Source organism: Ischnura elegans, chromosome X (assembly GCF_921293095.1).
Source record: "Ischnura elegans chromosome X, ioIscEleg1.1, whole genome shotgun sequence".
NCBI lineage: Eukaryota > Metazoa > Arthropoda > Insecta > Odonata > Coenagrionidae > Ischnura > Ischnura elegans.
In genome coordinates, this window is record NC_060259.1 from 60,545,253 (window position 1) to 60,563,803 (window position 18,551).

Below are 18,551 nucleotides of genomic sequence, written 5' to 3' on the forward strand. Positions count from 1 at the left end.
TTCATGAACCCATCCCCATTCACACATCCTCACACAACAGTACCTTCGACCAATGTTTTTCCCTAACCTTCATTGAAGTTTTGCCAGAGAGGGCAACTAGCATCGAGGTGAGGACGAGGGAAATGGCCCACATCTGGGTTGAAAAGGCGTTTGAAACGCCCGGGCTAAACATCGCCCATTAAAAGCCAAAACAAACCCTACCCTCCCTTTCCCCCCTCTCCCCTTCCCCTTCTTCCACCCCCACTACCTCACCAAGGAGGGCGACTGGAGGAACTTACCCTGCCTGCACCAGTTCACCTTCAACACTGAGGATAGCGGGTCAATCCGCTGAAACGTCTGAACGTTTATTTGTGAGTGTCCCTTTTTTACGTGTGTCTATGTTTTAGTAATACAATTTTTGTTCGTTCGCCTCGATCGGCCACATATTTATATTATCGCTTAGTGCGCTTTCATCAAGATTTTATATATCGGCTATTTAGCCCAAGTTCTATCATCTTCGTGTTCGTCGTCTCATCAGTGCTTCAAGCTGCTGTGACATCATTCTTGTGAGTGTTCCTCCTCTCCTTTCAATCACTTTCACCTTCTTACTTTTTTCCTTTCCTAACTATTCCAAATGTGCACTCCCTCACCCACCCATATTTGGCTCAAACATGCTCGTACCAACGCGCACAAAATCGCCCAGTACACCAGCCACACCGAGTTTCTCACCTCATGCTTATCTTTAAATATTCCCCCCAATGGCTTCACCATCAAGTTCCCTCTCACAGGTATTCCCCCTAGTATGCACCCCCAGCTACGCATATCAATCTTTCATCAATCTCTTCTGTTCACCAATTTAATATTATCCCACTATCAATCCCTCCTCCACAAACACACCAGCAATCTCATATCCCTAACAAAAATCATTGCAATGTCCCAGCCACATTTACTAACCGATCTTAATCAAATTCTTTCTTCCGCCCGGCGACATCTTGCCCGTAGACGCGCCAAACATCTACATAAATTGTCGAATCTGTGTGTTTCATTCCTTCGCGCCGGTCTTCACCTCCCCCTCACTGGTCTCACACCCCCACCCCCACCCACTCCGCCGCCTCTCTTCCTTTACAAACCTGACCTGGCCACTATACTCAAACTCCCCCCCCCACCAATGGACTTTCCGGCACCACCCAACCCTCGCCCCCCACCGCGACCGCCTCCAGACACTCAGAGTGAGAACGAGGGAGACAATGTTGCGAACCCTTCCCCCCAAGACAATGTAGTGAACTTTTCCTCGCATGTCCTCGACGCCAACGAGCGGGCAGTCCTCAGCAAAGGATTATCTTTTTCACCCACGCCGAGAGTTAACCACGTGAGCCTTGTGACTGACGCCCTGAATTTTTGCCGGAACCTGCGATGGAAAGCATTCTGGCAGTCTCAACAAAATACATCTTCCAACCACGACACTCTTCACCCATTGGCTCAATTCGCCCCACCGTCTGTACGAGAGCCTAAACCACTCCATGCAAACCATCCCGTAGAAATATTCATCAAACTTTTTCTCGACAGAATCAGTGATCACAATTTCCTCCATTCTCTCACCCCACCTAAAAATCTCACACGCCTGGAATTTCAGGCCTTAAGAAATCTCTCTGCCAACAAAGACATCATCATAACCTCAGCGGATAAAGGCTCAACGGTAGTCGTTCTCGACAAAGAGAAATATGTGGCGGAAGGTTTAAGGCAACTGAACGACCCGACTTCCTATTCTCCCCTCCCCAATGATCCCAATCCCAAATTTCAAAAAGAAATCTTCTCCTTTCTTAAAAATTTTGGCCCCGCAGAAGGACTAAGCCCCTCCGATATTAATCTTCTATCACCTGCCGATTTCAACACTCCACAATTCTATCTTCTCCCCAAAATACACAAACCCAATAACCCTGGCCGTCCCATTGTGTCTAGCCGCAATTCCCCAACCGAAAGAATATCAGCCCTTCTAGATCACTACTTGCAACCTCTTGTCACCACCCTCCCATCTTTCATAAAAGACTCCTATCATTTCCTAAGCATACTTAACTCAACCCCTATCCCTACCGGTACCAATCTCCTAATGGCGACAATTGACGTCGTTTCACTTTATACTTCCATTCCCCACCACGAAGGCCTCAATGCCCTCAACTACTTTCTTGCCCAACGCCCTCAGCCTCACTCTCCCTCCACCAACTTCATCACCCAATTAGCTGAACTGATTCTAAACAAAAACGCCTTCAACTTCAACGACACCATCTACCTACAGAAGCGAGGAGTCCCGATGGGAACCAGAATGGCCCCAGCCTACGCAAACCTCTACATGGGTCACCTGGAAAACTCTCATTTAAATTCCCAAACCCTTAAGCCTCTCCTGTGGGTCCGCTTCATCGATGATATTTTTTTACTATGGGCCCATGGGCGTGACTCGCTAGACACTTTCATTGCATCCCTCAACTCCACCTCATCCGTTTCTTTCACTTCATCAATTTCTGCTTCCTCCCTTACCTTCCTTGACATAAACATCCGCCTTGAAAACAATACCTTCAGCACCTCCATCCACAAAAAACCCACCAACCATGAACAATACTTGCACTACACCAGTTGCCATCCACCTCACACCAAACACGCAATCCCCTACTCCCTATCAGTCCGTGCCCATCGCATCTGCAACAATTCACCATCTCTTCAAAGAGCCACACAGAACCTCCATCATGCTCTCCTCAAACGAAAGTATCCAGAACCCCTGCTTAAAAAGAAAATACTCTCTCCCTCCGAACAGTACACCCCACGCACCAAAAAAGAACAAACCAGGAAACTGAATCTCACCACCACATTCTTCCCGGGCTCTCAAAAAATTAAAAAAATATTAAAAGATCTGTACCCTATCATCAGCAAAAACAAAATCACGGCTGCTCTTCTTCCATCCTGCCCCTCCATTGCCTACAGAAGAGCACCTAACTTAGGTAATATTTTAAAATCCACCCGCCCCCTCCTACGGCACGCTCTGCCCCCACCTTCCTCCCTGACTCCATGCAACCGCCCCCGGTGCAAATGCTGCCCCCTGTTACGCCCCACCACTTCACCTGTCATCAATAGATCCTCCTCCACACCGTCTTGCACTTCCTTCAACGTTGTATACAGGCTATTTTGTAATTTTTGCCCCGCGTACTACATAGGAGAATGTACCACACCCATATCCATCCGTATGAATAACCACAGGCACTCCTGCAAAACTCCCCCCTTTCATGAACCCATCCCCATTCACACATCCTCACACAACAGTACCTTCGACCAATGTTTTTCCCTAACCTTCATTGAAGTTTTGCCAGAGAGGGCAACTAGCATCGAGGTGAGGACGAGGGAAATGGCCCACATCTGGGTTGAAAAGGCGTTTGAAACGCCCGGGCTAAACATCGCCCATTAAAAGCCAAAACAAACCCTACCCTCCCTTTCCCCCCTCTCCCCTTCCCCTTCTTCCACCCCCACTACCTCACCAAGGAGGGCGACTGGAGGAACTTACCCTGCCTGCACCAGTTCACCTTCAACACTGAGGATAGCGGGTCAATCCGCTGAAACGTCTGAACGTTTATTTGTGAGTGTCCCTTTTTTACGTGTGTCTATGTTTTAGTAATACAATTTTTGTTCGTTCGCCTCGATCGGCCACATATTTATATTATCGCTTAGTGCGCTTTCATCAAGATTTTATATATATATATATATATATATATATATATAAATACGCCACTTGTGGCGTATTTTTATCGGTTCCAAAAAATGTCTGCAACGCGGCGATGAGTGCATAGTAGGGTGGGGCGAAAAAACTCAAGTTACAAATTCAGCGTCGCTCTAGCGCGGAAAAGTTGCGATTCGTTAGGACAAGAAAAACAAAAAAAGAATTTTAGAAAACGGAGGTCATCTTCCGATCCCGCAAATCACCTGAAAAAATGACAAAAATGAAAAAAATGTTTTTTTTCGTTGTAAAAAAATAAAAATAAAACTATATTTTTAACGCTATAGCTAAAAGTGATTAAAAATAGCATAGATTATTATTAATATGTTAAAATGCTTGGTTTTAAACAGCTACATCCGATCGCGCAAGATAATAAAAATTGTATAAATATTTCAAATTAGCCGAGTTGTGTCATAATAACTTTATGCAAATTTTATTGAAGTTTTAGTTAGCCCAGTAGACCAAGAAGAGACAATATAGCCGACCACTAGACTTGAAAGGCAAAATTACTCTTTAAAAAGGCAGCATGTTAACCCTGTTGAAACTGAGAGTGAAGATGTTGAAGTTTTAAATGACGCAACGCTCAGTTCAACAATCAACGAGCAATTTAATGAATATTAGGATTATATGCCTAATACATCCAAGAAAAATGAATCAACATTGCAAATGAGGGTAAAATTACAAACTACAGCTTTGCAATTTGATTCTGACCGTGCAGCGGCTGCTATAGCATCAAGTGTACTTAAGACATTGGTGTTATAACTGAGGGTTATACTTCTAAGTTCATATACCGATATGAAAGTAGAAGGGAAAGGAGAATACTATAAGCGATTTACAGCAAATCCATCTTGATTTAGGTGAACTGCACGGGTTATACTTTGACGGAAGGATAGACGATACCCTAAAAATAGAAATGATTGAATCGAAGGAGTACCGTTGCACAGTTAAAGAGGAACACCATTCTCTAATAAAAGAACCATCCTATGTGTATTAAGTCATGTTTCTCCAAGCTTCGGGTCTGCTAAAGACATTTGGCCTCCATATTATCTTAATTCTCAGCATTAGGGTACTTAGATTTAGTTTGCTGTGATGACACGAACATCAACATTGGATGGAGAGGTGGCACTATTAGAGAGATCGTAGAACACATTGGACGTCCGCTGCAATGGGCAGTTTTTTTTTTACTTCATTTCATTGAATTACTTTTCTGTCATCTTTTTCAGTATTTTGATGGTGTAACAAGAGGCCCAAAATCAATTAGTTGGCAAATCGGACTTATTTGAATGGTTGTAAAAAGCTTCCAATACTGCATTTCCAAATAATTGAATGTAAAATTCTATAAGTGGATAGGTAAATTTTGAGCAAGAACCAAGTATACCTTATTGACATAAGTCAAGCAATCATATGTGGTTACTTTCCAAATGACTTAACAAACCGTGATCCTGGAACAATTTCACATGCTAGATGGCCTACCTATGCAAATCGAGTTCTCCGACTTTACGTAAGTACCGAAAAGCCCTCGGATGCTTTTAAAGACATAGTCACATTTATTTTAAATATTTCATGCCTGTTCGTGTGTACAATGGAAACTTCTCGATACTTGACTGAAGATTAAAATAGTTTTCTCGGTTATTAAACGGAACTCTTACTTTGCTAACCCAGAGAACGTATTGATGGCGATGGTTTTTGATTACAGAAGGCAAATTAGAGAGCAAGGGCTAAAAATAGTATGAAAAGCCGTATAACACTATACAACAGCCGCAGCCGCAATATACGTAACCAAAAGGCAAACCTATCGGAAACTTTATTACTCCTACCATGAACTTCAAAGCAAATGACTGTATAGAATTGATTGACCGGAATGTAGTAAAACTATCTACTCCACCTCTTCTTCGGAGAATTACAAATGAAGAAATAGCTTCCTTCATTGAATCAGGCGATAAACCAGATTGGGATATTAAAAATTTCCCATGCCACACGCAAGCGGTGGATCCGTGAGTGAAATTTGTAACGGAGGCATTCCTTAAGCTTTGTGGTTATTGATCCAGGGATGGATTTATTAGGGCTATATTCAAATCAAGGTCCATTATGCCAGACTTCACCGCCAAATCGTAGTTTAAAGTAGCGTTCAAAAACTAAAAGCTAAAAGTAGGACAAAAAATGTTAATATTGTAAGTAGCAATAACCCGCATTGGGTGGATTGAGGGAAGGGTGCGGGTGGAACTCTACGTACAGTCACCTCCCGGCGGCGAGTTCTGGGTTGTTTAAATATTATTAAATCATATCTAAACAAAGGAAGAGCTGCATAATCAAACATGTATGTACAAATAAGTACTAAAATATTACCTCAAGAAATTATTACACAACTATGAAAAATCGGCTAAATTGCAAAATATATATATTTTTAATGATCTTACACGATCGCATATAATTGTTTAAAACCATTTATGTATTGATATTAATAAGAACCTATACCAGTTGTAATCATTTTTTGCTGTAGCGTTAAAATATAGTTTTATTCTTTTACAACGAAAAAAAACATGCATAATAAAAAAATGCCCAATGGCCAAAAGACAATATGCACGAGATAGTAAGCTATTTATAAAATGTTCTGAAGCACCAAAACCTCCCTAGGGTCAACTAAATGCCTTTTAGGAAAAAAAATATTTTATCCAACGCAACATGTTCGTCATTTCTGTCGGAAAAAATAGTTCTTTCACTGAAAAACACAGTATTACTTAAGTATTTTTCTTAATTCCTTATCTCCTCTCACTCCAGTTTTTTATCTATTTTTCAATGTATTTTTTTTCGCCGCTTCTATTTAACACTATTTCGTCAGATATGTTTTAACAGGTTACAGAATAATGAATTTGTTTTGGTGTATATTGTTCCACTTCATCATGCATATAAAAGAGAAAATCCGAGCATTACACGCAAAAAAAGAATTAGATGGATTAGTTATACTATGAAACATTTATGCCTCAATAAGTAGGAAATCATTACTCAGAATTTAGTCGATAAACATGTGTATGAGATATTAGCGACCTCAGTAATTTTATTTCTCAGGATCTGAAGCCCATTTCTTTGGAGAATCCTTGAACAATGAGGGGCTTAAAAAATAAATGCAATGATTACTTTTACCGAGTGGTTCGCGATGTATTTCCTAGCCATTGATCAAGATGAAATATTTTATTTTTCTCTTAAATCAAAACATCCAAATCACTTCAACCCTTTAACGAAAGATTATATTGCTATTTGATGGCCATTTTTATTGATTAACATTTTCTTTTTTGTTTTTATCATAACTTTCTATTCATGTAATTTTGTTAAGATTTCTATTAAAACTTATATTTTATATTGTTGATACTTAATTTTTCAAAGTGTGTGCAAAAATATTATTTTTTCTGAATCTCGCTTTGACTTCTCTAAAACCGAAGAAAAATATTTTTTGTATCGCTGATATGGAATTTTTTGCTACGTTACTTCACGTTGCAGTGGTCATTTCCCCAAATTCATACTTTTACAATTATGACGAGTGTTCCGTCTAGCCCAGGGTTTTCCTTATCTCGTTAGTTTTATGTATTCTTAATGATGAAACCATAAAGATACTGGATTATAGTAAACTTTTATAGTCCTTCCTGAGAGCTATTATCACCTTAAATAATTTTGATTCATCCCGAGATACACCAAAGTATTTAGGTTATCTTCTCATTGTATTTCATTGCGTAAAACTAATGGGTTCCAAAGGGTAAAAATAACCAATGAACTCTAACAGAAGTAAGTCTACAGCTATTGCTAGAGCCCTGCTTTTACCCCGGCGTTTTCCATATCTCTTTCGTCGTCTTTTTCTCGCTGTCTCCCCTCTGTACGTCTGTTTCCCATTTCTTCCTCAAACTTGTCATATCCTCCCCAACCCTTTCTCAAAAGTATCAATGTGATGTTCTCATGAAGTGCAATGTCTTAAAAGGTGTCGTGCGTATTAAATAATTGTGGAAAAGTGAAATTACCTTCTATTTCAATTCGTGAAAGTGAGTTTCTTCAGACGTGGATGAAGTCGAGTATTCTCGAGGTTTTGGAAAGTATACTGCAGGATTGAAGAGGGGAGACCATAGTGTTTTGGTGTAGTGTAGCTCAATACCCTTTACAATTCTGTGATTAATTTTGGTGCAATAAGAGTATTTGATTTAGCTATCGTGGTTTTTATCTTAAAACCATTCGGCTAATAATTCGGTGGATATTTGAAATTTCACGCGGTTTGAGATGTATGAAAGTGGATAAGGATGTATTTCGTTTAAGAAGCAATACAAATTGAACTATTTGAGCAACAAGTTAAAGCTAGATGCGGATATTTATGCAAGAATTGTCTTAAAAAATCTGTGCAAAAGTGTTTTTCTCAATTCATATTCACCTGTGGGAGAAAAGCGTAATAATTGACATTTATGAAGGACAGGATCAACAGAAATGACTGGAATGTTCTCTGAAGATATAATTATCACAGAGGAGAAGTGTGAGGTCGGTCTGCTAAGTCTCCTTACACACACGACATCCAGAATTTAATCTTATATTACCGAGGAGATTGGGGATGAAAGTCAATGCACTCTCATCCGCAAATACGGCATTGGCGGAAGTTCCGACTAATCTCAAGACAAAACTAAATGGATGCAGGTAGATGGGACGGATTGAAATCTCTTTGCAATTTCTTTGTATAAAAAGGGATATCTACCGATTCGATCGATGGATTTTTCTTCCTCATAGGAAAATCCACTAGGATTGGTAGAATATTAATTGCGTTTTGCTTGGTTTCGCTGTTAGAAGGGCCCGCCCGCCTTTGTGACGGTGCGGGATTCCTCGTCCCCTCCCTTCCTTTCCTATCCTTCCCCTGGAGGTGTCGTCGGGCTCTCATCGCGGCGATGCCTCCCTTCCTTTGTTCCTATCTGTCCTCCCCCTCTCGAGTGGCACGGGCGTATAAGTCTCAGACTTGGTTCCCGGTCCTCGAGAGCATATCCTTTGCGGGGCCCACCCTGGGACCTCCGAATCCACTGTATAAAAATGGATACCGCTGCAATCGGCAGAAAATATCCCTGGTGAGTCATGAAAAATAATTAATATTTCTAGGTCGTTTATTCACTGCCTAAATGTTCTTCGAAAAGCTTCTAATAATTAGTTTTATTCGTAGGAAACAATCTGTGGGCAAATAGCGGACAGTCATCCACCCGCTTCTGCTGTCCCATCCGCCTACGGTGGGTTATAGACAAGATATATGTCCATTGAGGATGAGGAAAATCTTTTGGAGCAAAATGATTCTTTGTAATAGGTGTGCATAGAAAAAACCACTGTGTACCTCAACTGATGCTAACGATGATAAACGGAGAGGTGGTGCTATACCTAGGTCAATTTCAACGCTTAGATAAGTCAAACGAGTAGTTTACAGTTGTCTTTAATATTATTCGTATGTATTGCTTAAGTTAAGCCTTAGAGGTATGTGGAGCTATCACAAAAACTAGCCTTATTAACCAATCTACGGCCAAAGTTGCGAAAACGCAACATTATTCTGAAATGGAAAAAATTGTTTCAATTGAATTTTATCCATTTCGATATCGCCTTTTTCGATAAATATAATTTAAAACAAATTTTAGTGAGATAATAATGACATTTCATAGGTACCTCGATATTTTAAAAAATACTCAAAATGTGTCAATTATAAAGTCACCTGATACGCATGATAAATATGTTTTCCTAAGAGTAATTAATCCCTTTAATGTTTTTTTTATTCGTCCATACTTCAAACGGTCAAAATTTTAATTAATAAATTTTAAAGCTTATTTATAGTTTCGTTCGGAAGTCAATATCAAGCGAAAATCAGATCGGGAACATAATGTTGCGTTTTTGCACCTTTGGCCGAATTCGGTATCTATAGGTAGTTATACAACCCGCATCACTATATATTGCCGTCTCGTAGGAATATGCCGTTTTTACTGTTATATAATCCTACACCTTTTCATGCTACATATTGGACAGATATTGTCATATTTGATGATTAAAATTTTTAGATATTATGCTTCCAGTAGGATGTATTATTAAATCTAAATCCACTATAAAATCGACATTCTTTACGGTTTGAAAGAAATGTGTCAAAGCGAATATTTTCTCAGAAGCGCATGTATTTCACATTTTAGTTGACATTAATTGAATCATTACAGATTGAATTACAAGAATTAATGACTATGAAATACATGAGAGCATTTCGGGTGCAATGGAACACAAAATTTGTTCATTCATATATATTTTTAAAATGAGGTTGGAGACGTAAATATAGAGGTTTAACACTGACGGAACCTTTGAAATACAGGACGAAACATCAGATGTAGTGAATTATTAGAGCGATTCTCTTTCGAAACGCACAAAAAAGGTATTAGTGCTTTTCATAAAACTCATTTTCGAAAAGCAGAGTATCCTCCTAAGTGGAGGAAGGACTTAAAATTTACGTTAACGTTTTCTCCTAATTCTTAAGAATCGGATTGTTGCGGAAAAATATCAAAAATGAATTGAGTGGGTACTCATCAATTTAAATGTTTCACTATCTTTTTAATGATTTTGTATTAGACAAAATTCTCAAATTAATATTCTATTGACCATTACAGGCATTGTTATCGTCAGTCAATGATAGATATCAGAAAAGTTCTGGGTTTTTTGGATGTTTTATGTTATCACCGACTTCCGCAACAAGATACCTATTGGTCGAAAGAAGACGATAAAGCGTGGGTTTGGTTCGGAAATCTTTGAGCATATGTTGATTAATCTACACCCATCTAAAAATCTACACCTTTCAGAAAATTCTTGTCTGGACAAAAATGACAGATTTGTAAATTATGACCTATATGTGAGACTTGAATTAGAAAATTTTACAATTCGGAACATTTGTGTATCAGTTGTCAATGAATTGTAATGAATGTGTGTCATATTGTGTGTTTGTTTTTTTGTAGTGTGTACGACTAAGGGTCGGATGTATCCGGAGTGCATTGTGTGTCTTATCCCAGGGTAGCGTGACGATCCTTTGAGCGCGGTGCTGTCGTCTCGTCACCGGATTGTCGAGGGCAAGGGTTCATAAATTTGGGTCGTCGGTCGTCGAGGCCTTTGGGGCCAGCGTCTCCTCGACCAGTCATAAACGTCTGGATTTTCTGGACATAAGGTTATTGTCTTGCTGACAGGGATGGGTTGCTCATTTCCCGGGGTGGGTGGAGTGAAGCCACCCTTCCCCTGGTCTTGGAGACGTTGACCTGTGCCCTGACGACACGAGCGCGGGAATTCGGGGCAGTCTGTGGGAAGACACGAGAGCGACGGGGTGTGCTGCCCGTCGCAGATAATTGTAAAACTCATAACCAACCTAAGTCATTAAACTCTCTGTGATTGATTCGCGTGAATTTCAATTCTTTGGTGCCCTAAACCCGATTCCGGGAGACGCAGCCACTCGAGTCTCCCTCCTTGATCGTGGCGATCACGACATAGGAAATTAATTGGTGTCAGGCGTGTGGGGTGCGGGCGCAGCGAAGTAGATCTAGTACCGGCAGACCGGACGGAGAAGCGAGTGACGAGGAAGGTGGTTGAGAAGCTGCGTGGAGGAGCCAAGCAGCGGGGTCGCGAGAGGAAGTCCCAGTGGAAGGAGCCGCTGCCTTGTAGACCGACCCAAAGAAGGACGAGAGGGACGAGACGGCAGGGCGCCGAGAGATAGAGAGAACGAAGAGAGCCGCTAAGTGGTAAGTCGCACTCAAATCCTCTTATCCCTCTCCCTTAAATCATTATATTGTAAAAATGGCCCCTCCAGATGCGAGTAATGTGAGCGCTAGTGCAGAATCGTATTGCACCATAATGGAGGCGATGAAATTAATCGCGCAGCCTTATGATGGCGATAAGACGAGATTGAGAGAATTTATAGAGAATGTAGATGTTGCTTTTGAATTAGTTAATCCCACAGACTATGCGAAGCTTTTAAAATTTGTTAAAGCCAAGATTACGGGTGATGCTCGCTCCAAGCTTATGATAAGAGAGGAAACTAAACGTGGGAGCAAGTTCGAGCCATATTAGAAGAAAATTACGCTACGCGGAGAACACTCGATTTTTATGCTTGTGCCATGTTTGGAGCTAGGCAAAATTCTCAAGAGAGTATTGCAAGTTGGGCCAGTAGAATAGACGACATGCACACTAATCTACGGAGCGCGAGCGCGAAAGTAGTTGGGGAGAAGCATTTAGCGGGAGCACTTTCGCTTGTGAGTCATTTGGCCAAAGCTTGTTTTGTTCAGGGACTCGAAAATGAACGAATACAAACGATTGTAAGGAGTAAGGGGGAAAGTATTCATTTGTCTGAGGCTGTTGAAGTGGCCCTGGAGGAAGAAAGTGCTATACTTTCGAGTGCAGAAAGGAGGAAAAATATATACAAGGGAGCAATTAAATGTGAGAATTGCGGGAAGCAAGGGCACCCGAGTAATAAATGCTACCTGAAGTCAAGAAGGGAAGAAGCGGCGCATGTTAGAATTGTTAAAGAAATGAAATGTTTTAATTGCAACCGTATAGGGCATCTAGCAAAAGATTGTAAATTGGGAATGAAATGTTACAATTGCAGCCGTTTGGGGCATGCATCAAAAGATTGCAGGGCCCCCAGGAGACCTAAGGAAGATTTAGGTTCAGATAAAGGGAACAGATGGGAGGAACGAGGCACGGGACCTCCGAAAAGCATTGCCGAAATACGGGGAGTGAGTCTAGTGGGATATAAGAAGGCAAATACCTTAACTTTCGAGGTATTAGAAAGCCGATGGGGTAGGCTTACAATGTTGATTGACACTGGGGCAGATGTAAGTCTAGTAAAGGCATCCTCGCTGAAAAGAGGAACTAAGTATTTCACGGATAATAGGATGACTCTTAAAGGAGTCACTGATAAAAATTTTGAAACTCTGGGACACATTAAGATAAAGTTAATGACGCATGACAAAATGAAGGATCATTCGTTTCACTTGGTGGATGATCAATTAGCAGTAGATTGTGATGGCATATTGGGAAATGATTTCTTCAGAGCTACGGGGGCTCATATAAACTACTCTCAAAGAAAAGTCAAAATGAGGAACGCAGAAATAGCGTTTGATTTGCGCGAGAAGAAAAGCGAATCGGGAGCACGGCTTAGAAACCTGCGATTGCCCCCACGAAGTGAGGTAACAGTAAAAAATGCCACGGAAAACGAGGGAGGAGTAATTGAAAAGCGAAAGGTATTCCCTGGGATTTATTTGGCGAAATCTCTCACCCTAAGTAAAAATGGGGAGTGCATCACTAGCATAGTGAATACCACAGACGTCGAAACTGAAATTTCTACCCCAGTTGTCGCATTAGCTAGAGTAGATTCGAGGGGAGATGAAAATTCTCCTGTCCCCTGTGATGTCTTCTACCTCCCAGGAGATTCTCTCTCATGCACGAAGGCGGTGGAACATGCAGTTCCCACTCCACGCCTAGGGCCCACCCTAGCCAATCGAAGTAGGCCCTACCGCAATCCTGAGGATCTAAAGGGTGAAATGGAGAATCATCAGCAGGATAAAGGAGACGAAAAAGGAGAAGAGAGAAGAGCAGTGCAGCAGAGGGGCAGCCTAAGCGAAGAAAAGAAAAAGGAAAATTTCCAAGAATTCCACTACTCGTCATTAAGAGGCCATCAAGGAGTAGCGAGAACTTACGAGCGAATAAAGGCCTATTTTGATTGGCCGGGTATGAAGCCAAACCTGAAGAACTACATAAAGAAATGTGAAACTAGCAAGATGAACAAAGGAAGTGATAGGAAAACGAGAATGCCAATGGAGATAACGAGCACGCCGGAGACCGTCATGATAAAGTGCGACCTGGATGTAAGCGGTCCGTATCCTGTAACTCAGAGGGGCAACAGATATTTACTAACCTTTCAAGACGAGTTCTCAAAGTACACGTTGGCGTTTCCCATAGAAATACAAGATGCTGAAACAATAGCTAAAGTATTCATGGAGAATATATTGTTGGAATTTGGAATACCGCAGGTGGTATTAACGAACCAAAGCGCCAATTTTCTAAGTCAATTGTTTAAAGGAGTATGTCGCCTATTGAGATTGAAGAAGATTCAAACTGCTGCCTTTCGCCCTCCAAGCGACGGCAGCTTTGAAATGACCCATAAAACGCTTACCGAGTATTTGAGGCATTTCATCGCTGAAGATGGAAGTAACTGTGATGAATGGATTCCGTATGCCACCTTTGTGTACACCACAACACCGCACACGGCCACGAGGTTCACCCCCACCGAGTTGATGTTTGGACGGCAAGCCAACCTACCCAGCCAGCTGAGAATAAGATCGCCGACATCCAAATACACGTATGATGACTACGTAGCTGAGATGAAAAACAGACTACAATCATCTTATCAGAAAGCGAGAGAGAATCTTCTTGGAGCGAAGGAGAAAAATAAAGTTCAATATGATAAAAAGACCAACGGAGAGTTATTCAAAGCGGGTGATCGAGTTCTCTTGTTCGATGAATCGGTGAGAAGAGGGAGATCAAGGAAATTATCTGCTCAATGGATAGGACCATATGTGATAGAAAAAGTAGAAGGGGTTAACGTAGTCATAAGCCGAAAAAGAAAACAAGTGAAAGTACATGCTAATAGGTTAAAATTATTTTTCTAACAAATATTTTTTTTCGATGGGAATGACTGGAACTGCCTGTCAGTAACAGTATGAATGTCTACTTTAGTATTAGGAAACGAATCACTTCAAGCGAATTGACTGCATTGCAATCAAGTTATTCAGGGGCGAAGGGTGATTAGATAATTTAGAGAGAGGTCAATAAAATCCGGTGGGGAGGGCATTCCCTAAGAACCTTTCCCTACCCTTTCCCTTGAGTGTGACCTACGCGAGTGGCCTCTTTGATTGTTGTGTTCTTCTTTGGTGTGTTCATCAGTGACAATGTGTTGGCATGATCAATTAGAATATCCTTGATAGTGCAGTGCATAAAAATTATATTGAAAGAGCATTAAGTGATCCCCTTTACAGTGGTGACAAATTTGAAGTGTATTTATGTGCAACATAAAAAAAGGGCTTATTGTTTTTGTTTATTACTAAGAAACACTATTGCAGACTAAATTAATATGAATTTAATAATTGTGAAAGAATGACCAATTTTTCGTGGTTGTGTGAGATGGAATTTGTGGTTCAGTCCTCCCTTGTTTAAGGAAGATTGTGAATAGCTAATGTCACAATAAGACAAAACTAATTTTACTGACTGCGTTTTAGACTTGTGGGATTAAATGAGACGTGGCGGACTGAATTGGAAGAAAATGAGTGATTGTTGTGGCCCTTAAGGCCGATCTATTGACCATAATTTGCATGGAATGTGTGACTGACGATGTAACTGTTGTAACATCAAGGAAGTGATATTCAAAAGTAATTTTAAAGGTAACAGTAACAAAGGTAAACATTTCTAGTGACCAGTTATCCAACCTAGCGGAGGAGATTGAATTAACCTCCACGTCAGATCAATACATACAGAGGACCTCGAGGCGAGCCGCTTCCTGAACGAGCTGGTTCCTGACGCTCAGTCGCAAGAGAAAGAACCAAAAGATAGGAGGTCCTTTCTCTTTCATATGGGGGAAGATGTAATGAATGTGTGTCATATTGTGTGTTTGTTTTTTTGTAGTGTGTACGACTAAGGGTCGGATGTATCCGGAGTGCATTGTGTGTCTTATCCCAGGGTAGCGTGACGATCCTTTGAGCGCGGTGCTGTCGTCTCGTCACCGGATTGTCGAGGGCAAGGGTTCATAAATTTGGGTCGTCGGTCGTCGAGGCCTTTGGGGCCAGCGTCTCCTCGACCAGTCATAAACGTCTGGATTTTCTGGACATAAGGTTATTGTCTTGCTGACGGGGATGGGTTGCTCATTTCCCGGGGTGGGTGGAGTGAAGCCACCCTTCCCCTGGTCTTGGAGACGTTGACCTGTGCCCTGACGACACGAGCGCGGGAATTCGGGGCAGTCTGTGGGAAGACACGAGAGCGACGGGGTGTGCTGCCCGTCGCAGATAATTGTAAAACTCATAACCAACCTAAGTCATTAAACTCTCTGTGATTGATTCGCGTGAATTTCAATTCTTTGGTGCCCTAAACCCGATTCCGGGAGACGCAGCCACTCGAGTCTCCCTCCTTGATCGTGGCGATCACGACAGAATGAGCAAATTGTACCTAACTTTGGTCACCACAGTGCAAACGTTTTCTTTAAAAACAAGCCTTTTAGATTTCGCTGTTCTTCAGACGGTTGAACCAGGCGATAGGAAATGCATCGATCGAAAGTTAGGCTTGGAGGCAAGTGTCATTCTGGAATTTCTCAAGGTTTCCCCTGAACCCTCTAATCATCGTATTTTTTCGATAACATCTTTTCATCGTGCAGACTATTTATTTTTTGAAAGAAAAAATATTTTTGTCGCTGAAACCATATGTGAAAGTAGAACGGGGGAGTGCCTGATAGAATATAGTAAAACCATAGGCATCAAACCGAGAGTAATATGAAAACAAGCATTTTATGAAGTTGTAGGTCTTAGTTATGTTCGATGGAATGATAACTCGGTTGCCACTGTGGACAGCAATACAAGTTCTGCGCTTCCATTGGGCCCAGGGCAACGTTTCAGCAGAAATAAAATGTACTATTCCACAGTTTCAAGTTATTTGGGTGTATAGTATATACATGAGAGGTGTGGACCCACGTGATAATGCAAATACAAATTACCGCGCTAGAATGCGGGGGAAAAAGATCCTAGCTTAGCAGCTTACTGGACAGTGTTTTCACTAACGCCTGGAAGTTGCACAGGCTATGCAACGGAAAAGAAATGCCACTGGTTGACTTAAAATCGTATCTAGCAGGGACGCATCTAAAAAGTGAAGTGACTGAGTTAGTAGATGAAATACTCCTATGCAATTTACGACCATAAACATAGGAAAAGGTAGGCCGTATAATTCATCGCGGATTCGCGTGAAGTATAAAAGGGCCAATTTGACCATAGAGTTCAAAATAGTGAGACCAGAAGAAGTTGCCGTCGCGACAGTGTAAAAACCAAACCATATATGAATGTACAAATTTTTTTGTTCCATTCCATCCGAAATGCTTTTATTCGCCCTGAAGACGATGGCAGAGAAGGCCATTGAAACGTTGACATCAATGTCCATCCTTACCCGGCTGATTTCCCGTGAAGATTTTATCAACAGCATTCGCCGGGAAAGCACCAAATCATTCTGCTTTCATGTGTTTCATAAATAGTTATTAATTGTTTTAAATCATTATGTAATGATTATATTAATGTCTAAGTTTAAAAACATAATATCTAAGAATTTGAACTGTCAAATATGACGATTTCTGTCAAATACTTGGCATATAAAGGCGTAGGATTATATTTAACAATAAAAACGGCATATTCCTACGAGACGGCAATACATAGTGATGCAGGTTGCATAACTGCCTATAGATACCGGATTCTGCCAAAGTTGCGAAAACGCAACATTAATTTTTACCATAAGCTAATTCTTATGAAGGCCTATATTTTAAATTTACCTTATCTAGCATGTTATTAGACAAAATGAAGTGGAAAACTTACATATTTTCAAGTATTTCTTTACTCAACTGGTAATGAGTTAAATGCTAATTATTTTCATTTGATCACATAAATTCATTTCTAAAATTTCAGAAATGAACGTGGCCTGGATATAAATGACGTAATATTTGAAGAACACTGTCTCTCAACGGCGAATGTATACGTTGAGATTTATTCAATTTATCACACGTCCCCTGTCGTCCATAATCTGCTGATACATGGATCAGACATCGCCAAAAAGCTTCCCGTCATATTGGCTTCCTGTTCAAGATGGCAATGGAGGTGAGGAACAAGAAAATAAGAAGATTCTGGGAGCTCCATACCAGGGAATTTGCCAGGGTCCCAACAAATGAAGACCTGTTTAGAAGATTACTCCCAATTTCAGGCCCATTATCTTCTAGTATTTCAACGGCCAAAAGAAGAAAATTACTACAATTACCTGCCGAGGTAAGGAATTTACTAATCCTGGAATAATTGCGTGAGCAGAGTGAGGATGACAATGATGAGGGGTTGTCAGATTAGGACTTTGAGTGTATTTATAATTTTTTTAACAATGACTGTTAAAGATAGGGAAAAATGTTAATTAATATCTTGGACGGTAAAATTAATCCAAATTAATGAAAAATGTCGTTAAAATTATCATGCCAAATTATTTACCCGGCATTTTGACCTAAACCGTGAAAAGAACTAATTGCAATCGGAACAATAAATTTGATGTTTAACTTGAGTTCATATTAGTTAAGAAATATTGTTTACGACATTTCCATGTTTGTGTTTATGCCTCCATTGAAAACTATGAAAGAAGGGACCCAGTTCAAAAATGATTACAAATCCACTGGTATAATTAAAAAAACTATAGAATTGACGTCTGCATAATTGGAATTGGTTATTATAATTTTTCAAGCAATTAATTCGGTAAAATAAAAATAATTATAGGCTTAAATATACACCTTCAAATGAGCTCAATTTCCAAGTTTTATTTCCTGTCTATTTTTAGTCCAGTCTAAGGAAACTTAGTAAGAAATACAATCAAATTTATAAATATCTAGAAATAAGTAGAAATATATAAAATTTTAGACTAAGTAAAATGTAAAAGAAATGACCAGGAAAATTCTCATATGGTGCGTTCCCAAGTAATATTCCAAAGATAATTCGGTATTAAAGAATATAATTCATTAAATGTATGC